The sequence below is a fragment of the Vespa crabro genome, chromosome 2, assembly GCF_910589235.1.
Source record: "Vespa crabro chromosome 2, iyVesCrab1.2, whole genome shotgun sequence".
Classification (NCBI taxonomy): Eukaryota; Metazoa; Arthropoda; class Insecta; order Hymenoptera; family Vespidae; genus Vespa; species Vespa crabro.
The window spans coordinates 15,554,486-15,576,711 of NC_060956.1; the positions used below are offsets into that span (position 1 = coordinate 15,554,486).

Below are 22,226 nucleotides of genomic sequence, written 5' to 3' on the forward strand. Positions count from 1 at the left end.
ATTTTCTCTCGTAGAAGACTCCAACAAGGTCTTTCCATTTTCTAGCAAAAATATGAGCCTTCGAAGGAAAAGGTAGAACCTGCCGCGATCGTTTATACCCCGATTTAATACCAGATTAACGAGGCAATTTGCGTCAAAAGAAGGAGGGTCGTTTAATCGTACGGAGACGGCTAATTTGTCATCAATATCGATATCCATCTACTCGTAATTTCGTACCACCAACGATAATTCGTTCGGTTCATAGATCAGGTAGAATTACCCACAGGTTCGATCATCGATTCATAAAACTCATAGATCATCTTATCTCGATTCCGTATTTTGTATCGGTGATCGATTTGATCGATCTCTTCTCGGTCTCTAAATCGTAGACGATTAATAACATCGCGTATTTAAAAATTTTATTTGATCGTACTCGTAAAACAATGACATGATATTAATGCGAAAACAATGAATTAAAAGTATCGCTTAAAAAAAAAAAAAAAAAAAAAAATAAATAAATAAATAAACGATTGATTTAAAAGATAGAATTTCGTTGGCTCGTGGCAAAGATCAGGTCCAACTTTTATTACCTCGGATATCGATCGTTACTCGAGCTTTTCAGTTTTTACCGGCCATGAAATTTTCTCTAGATTACTGTGGATTTCGTCCGTAAGAGCTTGGCCAAAAGTCATACAGTGGATAGCAACGGTCGCTCGTATTTAATGGGTAGTTAAGTGAAGGTTCCTACGTGGCTTGAATTTCCACAACTAGTGACTCGTTGCGGCTCGTTTCACTATAGATGCATTTATACATATGTACTTATTATAAATTTTACGACGTATCGTCATATTTTGATATCAATGATTTTTAATTTAACAAATATTGAAATATCTATTATGAAGAGGAAACAGACATTGTATCTATGAAGCGTAATAACTTTTATATCTAAATATTCACTTACATCTTAAGAATATAAATGCACGAAAGATACATTATTCGCGGCTATGGTATGGCTCTCTTTTCTTCGTGGTTTCTTCGTGGTTATCTCTCTTTTCCTTTCCTTCTTCCGGCTCAGTTCCTGGCTCCTTTCCTAGCACGTTCGCGGATGAGGTGGATGAAGCGACCCGTATTCGTATAGTCGGTTTTACGGCCTGTTTTAGATTATACGCCTGAGATAAAACGCATAGTGAGCTAGAAGCAAAGCTTTATTTTCAGTCGAGTAATACGTCTCTTTAGCTCGCTTTGGTATCCATTTAGATTCGCATCCAACGAAAGGCAGCCATTTCCTTCCGCGGTTGCGATTTCTTTCTCCTTAAGCGTTTTTCGAGAATCGCAGACCCGCTCGGACTAACAACTTGTAAGTTCAGCATTTCGTTGAAGAAGATTTTCTTTCGAGCTGGAACGGAGATACGGAGTCTACGAGCACGATTTCTCGCTTTTTGATCTTACTTTCTCTTTCCATCTTCTACTTCTCAAAACGGATTACCCGCCGCCTTCTCTTCCAAGCACTTTTCATCCTATCGCCAGAATTCGAATGCTCGCTGTAACTAACTTAGTTTCTCTATCCAAAGTCTTTTCGTACATGCACATAGGAAAAGAGCGGAATTATTTTTCTACGGAAAAATTTATCTGTCGTTTCGGCAGAGTATAACGAAAACCAAGGAAATTCCAAGCTCAATGTCGTCAACGAAATGATAAATGCGACGTTTTTACATACGGAGCTAATCCACGAAAAGTTTTTCGTTCCTGGCAACTTCTACTACATACTGTTGGTCCTTACACAACCATCCTCAACCACCGGACGTTCCACGTTTTCCATAAGCTCGTTTACGTTGTTTTTGTCATCGATCCAACAAGAAAGATTTTTCTAGTATTCTTTTTCGTTGTCCCCTTTTCAGAACTCACTATACATAATTTATTTGTTAGTCTTGAAATTTATAATTTCTCATTTATTTAAAGTAAGTACTTTTTGAAGCTGTCTCGTGTCGATATTGATTCGATTTAAAACATTCCTAAAATTTATATCCAACTTGTTAGTGTTAGCAAAGCGATTTATCGGAAAGTTGTCATGTAGTTCTTTCGTAGTTGGATGGATTAATTCGTGTTATAGTAAACAAAAGTAGTTTCTCGTTCGTCTATTTCTATTTCTTCTTTCGTGGCTGTATATGTAGATAAATTTTTCTACGGTTAGTGGTTGTTGAGCTCGAACCACTACGTTCTCCGTACTTTTCTTTGCCAAGAGAGAAAGAAGCAGAGCTCGAGGTCAGATATCGATTTGCCGCGTTGGCACCCTCCAATCCTCGTAAAGCCTCGGGCTTCATACACAGTGCCGAGAAATTGAAAAGATATCCTTCTCTTTTCGAAAAAAGAACTTCGAATTTCTGGCTCTCTCTGTGTTTCTCTTTCTTTCTGGCTTTGAAGGTGATTCGATCGAAAATCGCGCGTCATCTTGCGTCATTTAACAATGAGCTTTGAAATACAAGTTGATGACAAGTTTTCGAGACCCTTACAATTACTTTACAAATATCCATACAAACTGATAACCCAACGAAGTTCTCATGTTTTGTATATTACATTTTATCATGTAAAGCATTGGTGGGTATCTAGCGAACCGTGTCCCTACTCGTATGCTCCGTTAAGTTGGAAATAAACGATTCTCACTATTTGATACCGCCGTGCCTCCTGAAGCGGTAAAGGTTTTGTTTCCGTTTTTTGTTATTTATTTTTTTTTTATAAGTAATCAGTTTTGTATCGTTATTTACATTTATATATTAAATAGAAAATAAGGAAACATTGATAATAAGAAGAATTGTTCTTTAGAACTTTTAAATGATAATATCTCGAAAGTAAAAAACGTAAAATGCGGCATTGTCCTTATACAACTACAGGATATGTCTATATTCTACCTGTCTTCATTACATAATTGGATAAGACGTGAGAAGAAGACCTCTTCGTAATCTCCATTGTTTTTGTTTTTAAACATGAAGTGATGGCTAGTGAATTTAAGTAGTAGGAGAATGGATTGATTGATGGCGGGAATCGTATGGCAAAAAGTTGCCCACGTGTATTTAAACGATATTATGTAATATATAAGGTACAAAAAAGTAGACAAGTTTCTAATTTAGGTTTATATTCGTGTTATCATAACAGTCTCACAAATTTATCATCAGCGTGTATTTCAAAGCTTATTTTTAACTAAGCGCGATTTTCGATCGTCGAGTCGAAGTGAATAAACCACTTATGGTGTAAAGGATGAAAGATAAAAAGTGAGCCAAAAGTTATGTGTAGAAAAGTAGAACGATAAATCTAGATAATGATATCGTTTCGGTCTGCATTTACTTTGACTTTCTTCCTTTTTGAAACAAGCTCGCGTTAGCTGGCACTCGTGGTTAGCAATTTAAATGCGACCGATACGCACAAGGTAAACTCTTTTTCTCTTTCTCTCTCTCTCTCTCTCTCTCTCTCTCTCCCCTCTCCTTTTTACGTTTACATTCATTCTATAGCTCAGTTAGTTTTCTGACATACCTGATAACCTCGATAATTCACGGAGATACAAAGAAATTATTTTCAAGCTGTTTTCCTTTGTTATTTCCTCGATTATTTCATTTGCAAGGAAATATGAAATTCCTTTGTCCAAATTTATGACAAAAATGAGAACATTGCGGATTATGCGCGGAATCAGCTCGAGTCATTGTCGAGTCGAAGATATCGTCGAGATTTTGTTGAAGGTGGCATTGAATGTACGTTGAGAGATGTAAGGACGATGCTCGAGTATTTAGAAGAGCATGAAATGGAACGAACCATAAAAGCAACGGGTTGGAAATGCCGAAATAAAGATAACAGGTGCTATCTACAGTGATCGTAATAGTTGCGCGTACATGCGCGCATTTATTTTCAAGTAAGGTATTTCGTACAAATCTTTTCAATCTATATATGTATCGTAATATGTATTGTATATTATACCATTAGTTACGTAAGCCTATCATTTTTTCTGTTTTTCATCAACGATTAACTCGCTCGATTAGCTCGTCCGACTAGCTCGACAATTTGTTTGCAGTCTATCATATTTCTCGGAATATTTTTCGTTAAAATGTTTTTACGTACAAACGAATTATGCTGATTTATAAGTCATGGTATGGTATAAGAAAGAAAAGAAACTAAACGTATAACATTTAATATATGTATTGAGATAAAGTAATTATTTTCAAGATAGAAATTTGATGATATAAAGTGCTAAACGACCAATAATACGAGTTCTCTCTTTTTCTTATTATTTTTCATTTTTTCTTTTCGTTTTTATTCGCGAGATGACTTATTATTTTATTATGAATAAAAGTCGTTGCATCCGCACATTGTTTTCTCGTGGTTGTTTCGAAAATTTAACTGCGTCGTTATTGTGGCAACGATGTGATAAAAAGTAGTAGCTGCGTTGAACTGACGGAAATAGCCGGCTGAAATTCGTTAAAGCGGAGGGGGAGGATTTTGTGCAAAAGGGGAGAACAAAAAAATTATTTCATGATACAAAACTCAACGATGAGTAGAGAGTTGTAAATTCGAAGATAGTAGTTGGATAGTTTTTCGAAAGAAGCATCGGTTCGCCGCGTAAGAAAAGCCGATGAAATGGACTGAATTGATACACAATTTGCTGCCGTCGAAATTCGCCCCGGGTGACGTATTGGAAATTCTATTTTCCGCGACGCCGATTTGCCAGGACATTTTACTTTCGGTCAACGTATTTCTCTTTGGCTTCACTACCTTGACTCTGCGTTAAAATATATTCTCGCGAATTCGCGACATCGATACGATCGTAAGTCGAGAGAAAAGAAAGCAATCGTCTTCGATCCTGATCCCGACGTCAAGGAAAATTGAATTCTGCGCTTTTTTTTCGAGTAAATGGGGGACGGGTAGGGGAGGAGGTAGAAGTAGAGGGAAAGGGGAGACTAGGTTACCGTTTGCATACTTATTTTTTTATCGAATTTCCGTTAGCTCTCCGGATTATTTACTTACTCTCGGAACGATTTTCGCTCATCTATTCCCTCGTGAATGCCCCTATTGCCTGCCGTTCCCTCTTTTCTTCTCTCTCTCTCTCTCTCTTTCTCTCTCTCTCTCTCTCTTTTTTCTACCTTCCAGATTAATTTTTTATATGTATCTTCCAAGAATCGTTTGGATTTTTCGAGGTAGCTCGCCGTACGTGCCGATTAATTTTTATCAATAACAAACAATGAAAGCGAACGAAGGACAAAATGAGGAACGGTGTGCGAGGAAAGATAAACAATAATTTATCCGTGGTCGCTCGTTCAGTTTGAGGCAAAACGAAAGCCAAAGTGGAAGCGGAAGAAGAGGAAGAAAAAGAACGGAGACAGAAGAACGAAGGGATAAATTGATGTGGGAAAATAAGGAGACGGGAAAAGAAGGAGAAATACGCTTGGGTCGAGAGAAAGAAAGGCGGTTTGCTGTTTTTGGCTCTTTTCCAATTTTTGATGCTGTGTAAGTGGGAGGGTGTGAAAAAAGATAGGAAAGAATGTAACACAAAGAAAGAGAGAGAGAGAAAGAGAGAGAGTTTCACCGTTCACGCCCGAGCATCGTATTCTTTTCCTGTACGAAAAGGAAGAGTCACGAAAAAGAGATATTATCGTCGAGTAAAGCGAGTCCTTCGTTTAAAAGGACATCTGTCCATGCGAAAAGAAAAAGAGTTTTCCCATTCATTAAAATTTCATCGGGCGAATACTTCTCTCTTGTATTTAACAACACGAAATTGTTAATCGTTCCTTTATTATTATATTATAAAAAGTATTTTCTAGATAGTTAGGAACAAAGTTAGTAAGATAGAATTACGATTTTACATAGAGAAAGTCGGGTAAACTCTGGTAGGTTCGTTCGTGGATATAAGTGGAAAGGGGGCAATCTCGTTTGATTTTGAATTTTATTATAGATTATTCCATTCGAATAACCGGTCTGAGTTAGTTCGAAGGCTTATTCCTTTATATCGTAGAGTCGTAATCGTAATCGAAATGGAGATGATCGGTCGATCGGTGAAAGTGGAGGTGGATAAACGTCAAAAGCGCCAGAGGAGAAGCTTCGGAGGAGCGTTGAAGGTGCACTCGGCTAGTACAGCTGCGCACACTCGCACGGAGCTCGAACGTGTTTATGCAAGTTGCGGTAGAGGAGGAGAGTCGGCCGAGGCTCTCTCCAACGAATTGCAAACTCGCCGCTCCTCGTCGGAATTGCAAATGCCACACGCCGGGGGTATATTTTAAAACGCTAGTGCTTCCCGATAATAGGTTCGCCGAGGAATTTCGAACGACACGAGTTCTTGCACACAGTTGGAGGAGGACGTTGTTGTCTCTCGTCAAGGGAATCGGCCAAAGCCGTCTCTCCTCATCGAGCTCTATTCAAGACTGAGTTTATCTCGCGAATCTTCTCTTTCTTTATATTTTTCCGAGAAAGTTGTTAAATGTCTTTTAAAGATCCAAGAATTAAGAACGTTTCAATGTTACTTTCAATTATTCTACAGCATTTATATTATTTCATAAATAAGTCTTTTAAATTCTTATTTTTATGGAAAATGTTTTTTTGTCGGATCGAGATAGTTAAATTCACCCATGTATGTTGCAAAAAATACCATCTGTCGAAGATTTTTGCCGAGTACTTGTATTAAGCAAGTTAATTGGGAAAAACTTTTCTGTTGAGATCGCCTCAGTAAATTTATTAAAGTGGTCGAAGCATTAATCTCCTTACATTCTCTCTCTTTCTCTCTCTTTCTCTATTTGTGTTTCATTTATTCTCATTCTTTCTTGCTCTCTTTCTTTCTCTCTCTCTCTCTCTCTCTTAAAAGAGCGTACGTCGTCTTGATGATGTGTGTGGCTTCCGCGTTCATTTTTGGAAATCGTGACCACGTAGAGTGACGGCTACTAACTGCGAAAATAGAAAAATTCATATGGCGTCCGTGATATAAGATGGCCGTTGGAACCTTGTGCCAATTTCTAGGCCAACCGAATTTCTAAGAAGTACGTCGCTGACGAACGAAAGACGAAAAGAGGCGGAGAGAAACAGAAAGAGCGTGGTGACTGTTCCGTAAAGGAGTGAGAGGAAAAAGGGGAGGTAAGAGGATCGCCGGATGGCCCGTCTATTATTCACGGCAGAGACGAGTTGGATGTTAAGCGGTACGTAATTGTGAATATTTTTGCCGCATCTGTGCTGTCGCTCAAGACTATGGCCGACGTCCAATTGTCTCCTCGACCGAGCCAACTTCGTGGTTTTGCTCTTAAAGCCGTCGAACCTATGGCAAAATTGGAGACATTGTTGCCTCCAAATTCCTTTTAGATCCAATCCATTCTATATCTCTCTCTCTCTCTCTTCGAACGTATTTCGCACATCTAATCGTGTTTTTTTTGCACGCTCGTCAATTTTTTTCTCGATTATAACAGATCGCATGACTGACTTTCGGATTTGATGAGAATTAGAAGAGAGTAGAAGAGAAAAAGAAGAGCTACGGGAGGAAATATCGGATGTAGGATCGACCTTGGAAGATTTATCGTGATGCTTAGATGAAAGCAAACCCCACAGTTAGGGAATACGAACTATCCAGAGAAAGTAGGATCGTTCTATTCGACCGATATCAATCTTTCGCTGCTTAGAAAATAAGGAAATCGGCTGGCTCGTTTCTAGCTCTTATTTGTCACTCGATCCTGATCCTCGTGAGGCTCGTAAGAGTTCGGATCATTTTTATCTTTGAGTTTATCGCTTAGCTCGAAAAGAAGCTTCGCGAAGAGAGATTGTACACGTCATCATTCATGTATGGCGAAATGTTTCTTAAAAAGGAGAGAAAGGGGTTAGCCTCGGCGTTGTTCCGAATGGAAATCCAATATGGAAGAAACTTACTAAAAAATTCCCGGCAACATTTCGTTACTTGTCGTATAGCTCGGGGACGAATCGTCACCGATAAGTCTGTGTAGGAGTCTGCACAGTTCGTATCCGCTTCTCCGATGCTATAGCTCTACCTATGGTTAATGGGAAGGAGTAGGATACCGAGATAGGTACGACTAACGGAGACAAACTGTGTGTTTGCCCCTTCATTACCCCCGGGTAAATACCGGCCGGTTTTAATTACGGCCTCTACACTGCAACTATATCTCTTCTTGCTTGTTATTTAGTTACGCGCTAGCCTAAGCTATCTAACTTTCTTACCGACGTGGTTAAATAGGGGTTGTGTTCCTTGGAAACGAAATTCCATCTCCGTCCGCTAAACGGGCCGCGGCTTTCCCATCTTCTACCACTTCGAACGTCGTCCCGACATTTCTCTTATTTCTTTTCTTTTTTTCTTTTTCATCTACTGACTTGCTACTTCTTTCTTCTTTTCTCTTCTTTTCCTCTGTCTTACTTGTTTCGTCTTTTGAAACGATACAAATCGATTTACGTTCCGATGCGTATTCTCGCTGATCGTTGTATTTCCTCTGGCAAACGACGATAATATTCTCCTTATGTTCAATCTTCTTCCATTTTACGTAATTTTCGTGTTATGTAGGATTGTCAGACTGGAAGCATTGAAAGTAGAAATGGAAGAGGTACGAGGTTAATCTCGAAAGACTCGTTTAAAGAGCGATCGACGCTACAGGCCGGATCAGTTCGTCCATAAACATTAGATAACGGAAGTAAGAGTTGGGGTGGAAAGGGGAAAAGAGGAGAATTACGAAGATAAAATCCGAACGTAGTAGAGTAAAGGATGAAAAGGCCGTGGGCAAAGAAGGAAGGAAGAAGGAAAGGTAGCGAGAAATATTGGTTGAAGGGTGGAACTTGCTCGCCTTATCGTGCGATTCTCGACCTTTGTTCTTGCTTACTTTCGAAAGCGAGAACGAGCGAGCGATGGGGCTGATGGCAAGAAAAAGATGGGAGAGGAGAATAAGAAGAAGAAGAAGAGACAGAAGAAGAAGAGAAAGAAGAAGAAGGAAGAACATCGGAGGGATGTTATCTCAAAGCTCAGAAAATCCACTTTAATCCGTAAACCGCGCGACGCGAACGACACGACGTTCTCAGCTTGTTTGCTTGTCGAATCGATGAAGTTTCCGAAAAGACTCGGACGTCTACGAATTCGCCTCTTGGTAAATGGATTCGAAAAGATCCCTTGCTTTTCCATTTTTTTTCCTCTATTTTCGTGAACCGTTTGTTCGCAGCTTTGCTATTGAATTCAAAGAGAGGTCGGAGGTTTTCTGCCAACTATGTGTGAAATATTAGCAAATAGATATTAGATATCGACCGTAGAACGCCTCTCGAATTGTTTTATATTTCTTTATTTTATTATAGTTATCTAAGGAAATGGAAAAGTACGTTCCGTAAAAATAAAATCTAATCATACGAGTTTTCCGTATGTAGATTTATCGTTTATTATTACATAGAAATCATACATATCATCATATATATATATATATATTTCTTTATAGATCAGAATTGTTTTCGAATGGATATCATTATATTTTAATTCTGATTATTTTTAGGTTTCATAAACACACATCAAAGGACATCGAATGTGTTAAGTATATATATATATACATGCGTCAGGTTGGTTATCTCTTGATATTTTTAAAAAGCAGCAAACATCGTTGGAGTTTATGTCGGTAACCAGCCGACGTGTCGCCATCTTCTTTCGTTGGAATCGCAAACTGTCACATTGTATCCTCCTTCTCGTAGATTTTTATTTTTCTCGAATCTCCCAGTCGTCGTCGAATCCACCTCCGTAGGCAATGCCCGAGTGTCGACCTGAATAATGTATATCTTTTACAGCGAGTATACAACTTGACACGCGGCATGGAGCACGTGCGCATCCGTACCTATATCCATTCGCGAATATATCCGAAAGGTATCCCAACACCTGCATATTTTCTCATATACATCTACTTAGACCTATTGTTCTTTTTTCTCTAACATTCTTTCGCCTTTGTTTTATTTGTGTCTAGTCGTGCGTTCAACAAACGTTTATATATAATATCACTCAGGATTTTTCAAAAAATTGATATACGCGATCTTTTTTCTCGTATTCATTATTACCAACTCATAAAACCTTATATGTCATAAGCCATTTCTATTTGCAAAAAATTGCTTAATGGTATTTTTCATTATATGTGTTATAGGAATCGCTTTCGATGTGAATTGGATGCATTGACGTCATCGGGAGTTTACAGGACGAAGAGTGTCGTGCGTGCGTGCACTTATCTACACACATCGAGAGTTACAGACGTTCGTTGTGGGGTGCATAAAAACGTAAGAATATTATTTCTCCTTCTTATATTCTTCTTTTTTTTTTCTTTTTCCTTTTCTTCTTTTTTATTTTTGTCTTCTTTCATATATGGTCCCCCTTGCTTCTCGATTTGAGGATAAACTAAATCGCAATCGTTGGATATTCAAAAATTCGAGGCGATTCCTACGATAAATGACTCCTGTTGCTTCTCGCGGTAGGCAAAATACATTGTAACAGTGTTAGCCAAGCTATGAATAAATTTAACGCGAACGAGCGAGATTATATAAAGCGTAGAAAGACCGAGGGTGAATGATCCTTTTCTTAAAAGGGAGAAGAAATAAAAAGATGTTTTCCGTTTGTATCCATAATGTAACGTAGATATCTCTTTTTGTGATTCATAGTAAGTGACTATAATAACGGCAATGATGTGAAATCGTAAGGGAAGTGCAGATTACAGCATAGAAGTTAGAACGAAGTTCAGTCGTATGAGTGGTGGTGTAAAGTGTTCATGCAAGCTCTCGAAAGCTTCGTGACGTAACGAGTATAGTATAAGAGGGGAAAGGGAAGAAAGAGTAAGAGAGAGAGAGAGAGAGAGAGAGAGAGTCGCTCAAAAACATTTACGGTGAATCGGATTAACGTGGGTATTTAATCCCGCCCGCGGCTTCCTTGCTGGTGAAATAAAGAGGGATCGAGCGGAAAAACAAAACGGAAATCCTTCGAGTGAGTGTGCGTACACGCTCGTGTGTGTATATATATATGTGTGTGTGTGTGTACTTTGCACAACGCTTGCGTCCTTTGTGGATTTCGAATGGCAAGAAGAAAGGGAGAGAGGACGAGAGAGATCAACGGAAAGGGACGTGGATTCTCTTCAGTGAAATCTCATCTCTTTAATAGAAGAAAGTTTTGCAACCATCGCCTCCCTCGAGCTTATGTATTCGAGTATCTAATTTCTGATTGATCGCACTCTGAATGCTCGGCCGTCGTAACTCTGACGTATGTAGATCTACGTCACTGCCATCCGTAAAAAACTCAGGATTTTTAATCATTCTAAAGGGTTGCATATACCTAAAAAGTTTCAAAAATGCAATCTTTTTAATTTCTTTTTCTTTTTTTTTACATGTAATTAATTTTGTTAATAAAAAGTCATTAAATATGTGTACTAGTGTGTATTTCGAAGAACATTTTTCGATAAAAAAATGAAAATAGTCTGTTATCTTTTGGGGGTTATCATTGTCGAATCAAATAAAATTATTTGTATGACGGAATTTGTAATGCCAATAATGTCTCTTCAGAAAAAAAAAAAAATTAATTAAATAAAAAATTCTTAAAAAGTACATTAAAAAACTAATTTTTCAATTCAATTTTTTTTTAACGTTTTTATTTAATAAAAAATTATGAGTGATTAAATTTAACATGCGATTTTCGATAAAAAATTCCATTACTTTTTAAAAATAAAAAAATAATTGCCAAAAAAATTTCCATATAACAAAGACTAGATGATATCAGAAATAATTGTGCCAAATTTCATTCAAACTCTTCAATAGTTTTCAAAATATCATGGGCACCGATATAAAATATAATTTGGAGCAAACAGCGTTTAAAGTTTAAGGTACATATAAATGCGAGATGAAAATTTTTTTTATACATACATAAACCTTCTTTCAATGTAGTAGCATTCGTAAAGTCTTTATTGGCAGTATTTTTTTGCAATTATCTTAGTTTCAGAACCCGGCAAATGTTAATTTTAAACGGCTATAACTTTATAAATTATTTGAAGTTTCTAATGAAATTTTCAGAAAATATTTTTGAAGGATAATATTATTGAATAAAAATATTTTTTAAAAGCCGATTTTTTTGAACTTTCTAGATATATGTAACCTAAATATATGTTAAGAAGAGAGCCAAGTTGATCTTTTTACTGTTATAACAAAAGAAATATATAAATCTGTTCATTGATGTTTTACATCGAAATTATGAGTGCAATTAATATTAACAACAGAAGATACCAAAGCTATATAAAAAAAATTTTATTCGGAATCTATAAAAATAGTGAACGATGCTACTGACTACCAATGATTATTTGATCGATTCATGAAATGTACTATATAACAATATAGGTTTCTGCGAGTTTGATAACATTTGTAAAAGAGTTAAGATGACTCATCGAAATAGCAGGAAATAGGACACTAACTTTCAATCGTAGGTTCTATTATTACGATGAAATCTTTGTCGGGGAGTCGCATTTCTAAATACATATTATATTGATAAAAATGTTGAAGACGGAATGATATATATATATATATATATATATATATATATATATATATATATAAAGTGAACCATTTAACTTTTTACGAATTTCTATAGGTTATTCGAGATATCAAGAAGATTCGAAAAAGTCGAAGGAACGATTTTGGTTATTTCTTCGAAACGGCAAATAAATTATTAGTTTTGCATCTAAACATATTGCATTGACGTGGGTTAGTTTCCTTATCGAAAGTACAGACTTGTAACAGGTTATATGATTCACCACCCTCTATATCTCAAATAAATCAACAAGAGACGAAGTATGATACTTCGAGATAGTATGGCGGTCTTCGGTTTACCACCCTCGCAATTTTTTTTCTCTCTCTCTCTTTCCTTTTTATTTAGATTCTACGAACACGTTTCTGGCATGGCATATGTTCGCGAAATGTCTTTGCTGGTATATTTGGCCAACACTGGCATATTTTTCGCGCGTATGTAAAACGTGTCTGCAACACGAGTAGAAGGTGAGAGGCGATTTTCCCTATTCGTTATCATAGCTTTGCCATTCGGATATATTTATTTGTCTTTCTATGTTTTTGCATTGTCTGTATCCGAACATACATAGCCATATACGTAGACATATATATTTATATATATATATATATATATGTCGTTTCTGTGCATGTCGATATTTGATTGTTAAAAATTGTTAAAAATTGTTAAAAATTTATTCGTTTGAATTTAATTTAAGAAAGCGACATTACTTTCCGGTCCCCCTAATATAATATATATATATATATATATATATATATATATATATATATATATATATATATATATATTTGGTAAATCTGGAATAATATCGAAATCATTAATAATAGCAAACTATCTTAATAAATCATTTTTTTATCGTTATTTATCACTATTAATGATTTCACTGATATCAATGTAGATTAATTAAAATAAAAACGAAGAGATAGAATTAACAGGTATATCGTCTATGCCCAATATATGCATGAGTTATATACGAGATATATACAAGTTAACCCTAAGAAAACTAAACCTTCTAAAGATTTTCTTTAAAGAACGTAGGCTTTAGAGAATTTCGAGAGGTCGATCGGACGTCCAGTAAGTCGGGAATCTACGGGCGAATTGCTCGGTGAAAAATGAATCGGATAGTCATGGATATAGCAAGCATGCTTTCTGCCCCTTACTTTCTCGTCCTTTTTTTACTGGAAGGGTGCGAGGGAACGATACGTGACCCTGAGCAAGTCTTCGTAAATTCGACGTCAATACAGACACGAACGTGCATCTCTCTAACATTTCGTTCCGCGTACTTTCATATATTTTTCACGAATGGTAGTTTGCAGGCACGCATGCGAGCACCTTTCACGTCGATCGTCGATCCTTTCGGACATTACACCATCCGTCTTCGTAACTCTCTCTCTTTCTCTCTCTCTCTCTCTCTCTCTCTCTCTCTCTCTCTCTCTCTCTCTTTTTTCCGATTCCTTTTCATCCTAACTCTGTTAATTTTTTTCGAAACGAAACGATTATGCTTAAATTTAAGAAAGTAAGAGTATTGAACGCTTTTAACGGAGTTTTTCTTCCGGCAAATTTTTTTTACGTCGATAGTGCAATTTTTTCACGTCATTTGCTCCAAAAGAAATAGCATAGACGCCTTCTCTTTCTCTCTCTCTTTTTTTCTCTCTCTTTCACTATCTCTCCTTGGATTAACGTTCAAGCGCGATATCTACTTAATTGCCGAAGCTTTTGTGAGCGAAACGAGGCGAGAGCGCATGTTAGAAGTAGAGTAAGAGATGGAAAAGAAAAGAAGTAGTGAAGAGGGGTAAGAAGAGGCCCGATTCCAAAGCCAAGAGAGGCTCAAGGAAATGTTAGCTCGTAAGGGGCATTTACATGTAAATGGCCCCGTGACTACGAAGGTCTTGGGACAAAAAGAACGAAGCTAACGACGCTCGATCGCGATGAAGAAAAAGAAAAAGAGAACAGACAGAATGAAAGAAAGAGAGAGAGAGGGGGAGGTGGAAAGAGAGGGAAAACCATTTCGTTCGGACTCTGGCCGTTAATTTATTTCGAGCTTTCGCTTGTCTCTTCTTTCTTCCCATTTCTCTCTCTCTCTCTTTCTCTCTTTCTCTCTGTTTTTCTTTGTCTATCTATTCTTTTCGTCGGTTTTTCTCGATTCATTCGGTCTCGCACACACAGCAGTGTCGATTTTCTGTCACCGGCTACGCTCTCATCCATCCGAAGTGCCGCAGAAAAGTCCGCAAGTTCTCTCCGCGATCGACTTTCAAATTGCTTTCTCTTTCCGTCGGTCTTAATTACGCTTCAGCCGCAAACAGTCGCTTGCTTTTCCGTTTACTGGCAACGTTCGCGCGGGAAACTTCGATGATTTACAAGAACATAGAATAATTCAAGTTTTCGAAATTTTTGGTTTTGTGATTTTCTTTTTTATTTTCATTATCGTTTATAATTTTTTTTTTCTTTCTTTTTTTTTGAGCTTGTTCAAAATGCGTAATGGTCGTTGTTATAGTCGAATGTCAGGAATATGTTTACTCATGAATCTCCACTTTGTCGTCGTGTGAATATATGTATTAGGATTGGATATATCCACATGAGCGTTTATGCATATGCGATTGCTCTGGCATTGTTTAAACGCGTTTGCTTGTCTCTTCGTTTAACGCGAATCAACGGAGAAGTTAGTGTAACCGGCTTAACGCGATTTAGATTGCATTAGTGTTTCGAATACAAGGCGTTGTATTGATAATGAACAGAGAACGGGTATTTATTGTTATGCTTAAGTTGCGGCATGGATTTAGGATTAATCCAATTAAAATGAACGAACGTTTCGAACTTTCGGATACATTCTTTGTAGTAGAAATTTCCTTATGCTTTTCCTATATTATTTTCTATTCGTTCTATTCGTTCTATGACGTCAAAGCAGCATCTGAATTCTCCCTTCCGATACATCGGAAAATAGAACTCTAAGCCTATAAGCTGCTACCTGTAAGCTTGAAGTACGATGTGTACGCTCAGCGAACACCTGACTGACGTGAATCAACAATTACATTCCTCGTGATGCACGGATATCTGCGTTTTGCTCGAGCACCCTTGGATTATTGTCTACGTATTCTCGATGCATATACGATGGATATCTTTTACGTAAGTTCCTATATCGTACGTCGATCGCACTATTCGCCGCGCAGTCGTGTTTCGTATGACATAGATAGACAAAAATATAAGATATTTGTATATATAACATTATTGTATATATACTATAAGTACATACTTAATTATTTCTTGTTAGTTTTATATACGTTGAAGAGTTTATATCTGTTGAAATATTTGAGAATAGATTAAGATTATTTGAGAAGAAACTGTGAATGCTGTGAAAGACAAGTGTTATTATGTCCGAGCAATTAATAGCGATAAAGAAGATGTGGAATGGTTTGTGGTTCTGAGAGTTGGTCTTTGAGAAATGTTTGACAGAAGAGAAGGAATTGATATAAATAGACAAATAAATGCATTGTTCATAGACTGTTAAAGAAAACAAGAATTAGTTAATCAAAAATGTTATAGAGTTAAGAGTAAGATACAAGCGTTAGTTTTCGATGAAAGAGTTTCATAGGGTTTTTGAGATAGTGTAGATGAAAGAGAGAGAGAGAGAGAGAAAGAGAGAGAGAGAGAAAGAGAGAGAAAGAGAGAGAGAGAGAGAGAGAGAGAGAGAGAAAGTAAAAAACGAGTTAAATATTATAATAATTGTTGAATTGAAAAAATCCCATTAGAAATTTAACATAAAAATCAGGAACTCAATATTTCTGCTTTATTGGATAATATTATTAGTGTTTACATTTATATCCATTATTAAATATATTTATAAACATTCTTTATAATAGAAGATATACTTTATAAAGAATGTTATAGCTTCATTATAAATCGCCAAGATATATACATTTCATTTTATATTTATTTTGTATCTATACGACAATTTAGTTGAGATTTTAATCATTATAAACGTATAATACTTAAAGTCAACGTATAAAATGATCCATAAGGAGAATTAAAGGAATCAAGCATTTTGGATAATTTGCAAATCAATTGATCGATTGAAAAAGTAAATGATTTGACGAAATTTGTAAAATAGTAATGATCTATTAATTTTATTTTCTGTGAATAAGCTTTACTTAATAAAGCTTTAAATAATTACTAAATAGCTTTATTATTGAATTTCAATTTTTGTCCATTTAGCCGCAATGTGCGACGTCCCACATTTTTTATATCAGACAATTTTGAAATGTCTTTTCTACAATTGTTTATACAATGCGTTCTTTTCGTCTCATCTTTGAACTTTTTTTTTGCGTTTCATTACTTCTCTCGTAGCTTTGCAAAATTGCTAGTTGAGAGATGGCGTGCAATGTGCAAGACAGAAAGGGGAAGAGAATGAGCACTGTCTATCTGAGAGAGAGAGAGGGGGGGGGGGAGAGAAAGAGAGAAATGCGACGTGCACAACGCTCGGTTCCATGTAGCCAATCATTGGAGGATCCTCCCATTCCCTGTTTAATCGTCTCAGCAAGCTGGCCTTCTGCGAGCCGATAATGAATACGTCCCGTAGTGCAGTTAGGTACATCTGCAACCGACCACGCGACGTTCTCACTAACGCGAAGAAGACTGAAAAAAAGCATTCAATCTTTTGGATCTCCTGTTGCAGTTCGATAGATTCCGCTCATTTTACCGTTTCAATTCGAAATTGGAAACCCTGCGGCGAGATCATGAAAGATACTACAATTCCTTTTCTCGGGAACAACGAATACTATTCTATCTCTATGTGTTCCCTCAAATTTTCCCTCTTTTATTGACATCCTCTCGTTAATTAAGACAGATTTCTGTACCATAATTATTGCTGAAATTATAGACATCGTAAGCAAATGATCGGATGCTTGTGTGAATACACGCGTCCTAGTAAGATATATTATCTCGTACGATATGTTCGATCGTTACAATGCAAAGAGAAGGTATGTAGCATCTGCGGATACAACTGTACAAGCGTTTACACGCATCCGAATCGTGGGTGGACATATACAAGATTGTTTATCTATCTAACTTAAGATAATCGTTCATAAGGACTGTTTCTAGTTTTCCTTTAAATTGTTTCGTTATCGTAAGAATCACTTGATTCATGTGTTTTTGAAAAAAACGCCGAAATAATTTTTTATGAGAAAATATCGTAATAAATAATCATATAATATAATTATAATATAAATATTTTTCGAACAATCAAAGTATTTTCATCATTAAAGATACAAATGTCGATTGATGCAAATCACAAAAATTTTGAAATTTGTGTAATAATTTTTCTAAGAATTTTTCTTAACTCTTCCTCATTCGTTTTCAATTGATTTCGAATATTTTTAAAACAATATATACAGTAAATTTTAAAGATACGATCTGTATGTTTTATAGATAACGAATTGAATGGTTGTAATCTTATTGATTGTTATTTTCTATAAAGAGTGTATATTACTTTGGTACCAATGGTCAAAGGATTCCACAAACAGATGTTATCTATCTAACCGAAAAGTAGTTTGCATATTTAATTGCATACCACTCCGTTGTTTTATCTCGTAAAAAGAGTTTAGTAGCCAAGCCACGGGAAGCAACCCCTTAGAGCCATCATTATTCTAAAACGGAGTTTTACTTTAGATAGAATCGAGCTTTTAACTTTCGGCTATTCATCGCTCAGACTCTCTTATTCATTAATCGAATATTTAATCAACTTAGATGAGTCATGTAAATGTTATTTGATTCTATCGTTTCTATTCTATCAATGTAGAACAACGATTTCTGATTTCCTCTTTATTAATATTCATTGTTTTCGGTAGCAATTCAATTTTCTACAGTTGGATATACATATACCGTACATATACGGGTATAAATAGATACCTCTATGTTTTAGTAGCTCGTCGAATATTCTCGTTGGAAGATTATTCCTTTTCGTAACTAACGTTCATCGCTCTTTTACGAAATTTCCCTGGCTTTCCGGTGTTGTCAATATAAACAAAATTTTGTCAAAAGTTTGATGTGTCGCTTCACGCCTCGATGATATCTCTCTGCAACTCAGCGACCATTCCAAATTGATTTTGGTTCACTTTCGAAGATCGGTTCTCGAAATACATGTGCGTATAACATTCTGTTGCTGATGACATCATATTGTTCGATATTCTGGACGTTTTACCGATTTATAAACGAGTCGGGTCACCTCGCGCGCTATTTCAATGTGCGAATACGTGCCTGTATATACCCGTATAGCGATAACGTCGATCCGTTCGTGTCACGCGTCGGCTAATAATATTTCGAATGCACGTCCTAATGAAATTATATCTTACCCATCGACTCGATAACTTTATTTTTCGTTTCTCTTTTGTACCGTTAAAGAGCATTTCGCTCGTTTTACAAAATCAACGTCGGAAATTACAATCCATAGAGAATTACAAAAATGGCAGTGGAATTTAGATCTGAGAAATTTCTATTTCTATTTTTATCAATCGTTTGTTGTTGTTATGTCATTGAAACATTAGTCGATAGTTCTTAAAAAAAGACATTAGACATCTGATAACAATATACAAATACGCAAGCGAGAGAATGCAAGAAAAACAGTCGGTAAACTCGTTCGTCCTTGAATAAAATATTTTTATCATCATGGTTGTCGATATTCTAACTGTACCAACAAATTTCTTTTTTCATGTTCTAATACTTTATTTCTATGCAATAGCGTTATCTTCGTCGCTGCCATCCTTAACGTTTCCAACAGACACTCGATGTACGGCAGACAATCCGGGTAGACATTTTGCTAGGCGAGCACGAAACACGCATATATGATCCCAGGGGCACGTCAGCTCGATCGGACAAGAATGTCAGGTGGTCGCGTCATGGACCACCAACTGTCAGTCAATCTAGCCCATGGAATACCAGCTTCTCTCTCTCTCTCTCTCTCTCTCTCTCTTTCATTCTGATTACGCTCTCGTAACCACTAAATTTTACAGGAGAACTACGACTTATTATCTCTTCTGCTATATACTATCTTCCTTCAACCTTTACGTCGTCTTACTGCGCTGACACATAGGATAACGTAATCTCGTTGTGCATTACAGACGATAACGCTTGCACTTTGAAATTGGAACGTTGATCTCGAGCGTTAATTACACTAGAGAGATATCTTCGTGAACTTGATTTCTATATAAAATTACGATGATGGCGATTATTACTAGGAATAAGAAAAACGATGACATGCATCTATTTTCTTTTAGATAAAGATCGAATGTACCACCATTTATTTGCATAAGTAGCGACATTCTCGAAGGAGCCTATACTGCATTTTTCTCGAGTTGGTTCTTCTAATTTCTTTTATATGTACGTCGTACGTCGTAGACACAGTATAACGAAGAGCAAACGTTGGACTTGGTACCGCAAGCAAACGAATTCCCTTTGCGGTTTTGTCATCCTTTTTCACCCTTCATTTCACTTGCTGTTTCTTTCCCCTTTTTCTTAAGTACTCTCTCTCTCTCTCTCTCTCTCTCTCTCTCTCTCTCTCTCTCTCTCTTTCTGTATCTCTCTTTTTCAGTCTTTTTCTGTCTCTTTCAGTCTCTTTCTCTCTCTCTCTCTCTCTCTCTCTCTCTCTTTCAGTTTCTGACTGCGACTCATAAAAATGAACATATGAACTTTCCATTCGTTAAAGATATTGTGAATGATACTACGTAGAAAAACGGGCAAACTTGGTCCTTTAATTTTTTATGCATACCATGATAGTACCAACCACGAATGCGACCAGAGTTAAAGCTAACTTACATTTGTCCTTCTTTCTTTATATTCGTTTTGGTAGGATCAAATAGAAACGTATAGTAATGTATCTTGCTCAATTTCGCTCGATCACTCTCACGCTTCATAGAATTTATTTCTATCTTTTTATTTCTTTGTCGTGTGTGCGTGTTCTCTACGTTTCGTTGTATAGCTATTATGTACATATAGATCTATCTATGTACATCCTCCGTTTCACATCGATGCGAGCTGCCAACGCTGCGGGGCAATAGCCAATTCGGCATATCAATACCGAAGCTGCATTTCAATGATCCTACTATCCTTCCTATACATCTCTCCAATATATTATGGACCCTGCAATTTTATTCTTTTTTATTCCATCATTTTCGTTCAGAAAAAAAAAATATATATATATATATATATATATATATATATATCGGCACTTTTAAAGCCTTTCGTCTTTACGATCGACAACGAATAGATTTCTTTAAATGGTTAAGCAAGCGAAACATAAATATGAAAAGATTGAAAAAAATTTACGACAAGCCCACATACGCGAGCCATTTTCTACGTTAATAATAATCAACTTTGTTGCGCGTTTTTACATCCCCTTCTCTTTGTGCTCTTTTATTTGAAACGTGCATTCGCTTTGTGCCGCGCTATTCTCATGTTTTTCTACTTTTTTTTTTTTCGGAAAAAACGTGATATCACTTCTTTCCAAAGCGCGAAAACAAAACCGTGGTAGGTATCGAAACTTATACACATGTACTTGGCGTGCATATGAGAAGCAAAAATATTTCGCTTCTTTTTTCTTTTTTCTTTTTAGACGTTACGAAGTCTGACTATTGTTATTGTCCTCTAGGACAGAGGTGAGTAACTGACGGTTCGCGGGCGGCATGAGGCTTCTTTCCATTTGTGTCTGTTCCATTAAGGTGGGAAACGAGCCACACTATTTGACATTGCCATTTCTAGTGAATTGGACGGCTTTTGTTTCTCTCTATTTGAATAATTGGTTGGAATATTGAGAGTGAATTTAAGTAGTAGGGGGAAGGGACGGATTGATTGATAATATAGACTATATGGCTCGCAGCAGAGAAGTTGTTCAACCCTGCTCTAAAAGATAGCGAAGTGCTTTTTTGAATTTCGAAAATGTACTCGAATCGATGCTATTGAATGACTTTGATCGCTTTTTAAGACCTATGGAAAAATTCGCTCTTAAGACGAATTCTTACGATTTATTTTCAACTTTTCTTCTTCTGCTTCTTTTTCTCTCGCATGTACTTAACATGATCGAATACGTAAGCAGATTGATGCTAACATGTTCTTTTACTATTGGTTTTCTCTCTCTCTCTCTCTTTCTTACCTTTCGAATCAGATAGAAATATAGATAGAATTCAAGCTTATTCGAATGAATATTTTACTTCCCTTGACATATCCTAATGTTTCTTCAACCTTCTCTAAGTTTTTCCATTTTCCATACAGAGTCTCTTATCCGTTGTTTTTGTTTCCGATCGATTTTTAAAATAACGAGAGAGAGAGAGAGGGAGAGAGAGAGAGAGAGGGAGGGAGAATTTAGACATTCATTTTATGATTATAGGTCTAAACATATATAACCATGCCATGACCGTTCCATGCATCGGACTCGAATTGGTTATTATAGTTTTATATGCAACAGTTTATATATCATTTTTTTACATATCATTTTATATATCCGTTTATATACAATTGTGTTGTGTCCATCATCATCCATGTCCTCTGATTACATTTGATAGCCATCGATAGTTTCCTTGTTTCCTAGTCTCAATACGTAGAGGCGCGGACTTGTATAAATGTGTCTAAACGTATCTTATTTGTGCTTTATATTATATGTGCGTTATAATGCTATAACGTTTGACTTCAAACTGATCGGCACATACACGGATGGTTTCCAATCGTATATAAA

General features: G+C 36.4%; 1 protein-coding gene across 5 annotated transcripts in view; it reads left to right on the plus strand.

Annotated features, from left to right (window-relative positions):
• LOC124433118 overlaps positions 1–22,226 on the plus strand; it is a 299,244-nt gene that overhangs the window by 27,925 nt on the left and 249,093 nt on the right. For 2 of the 5 annotated variants that reach the window (XM_046982751.1, XM_046982755.1), the window contains exon 2: positions 10,104–10,233. The gene's annotated coding sequence lies outside the window, so the exon portion shown is untranslated. Of the gene's footprint in view, positions 1–5,158; positions 7,143–8,503; positions 9,078–9,756; positions 9,833–10,103; positions 10,234–22,226 lie in introns of those variants that run through there. The other 3 variants (XM_046982752.1, XM_046982754.1, XM_046982753.1) reach the window with 3 other exon arrangements.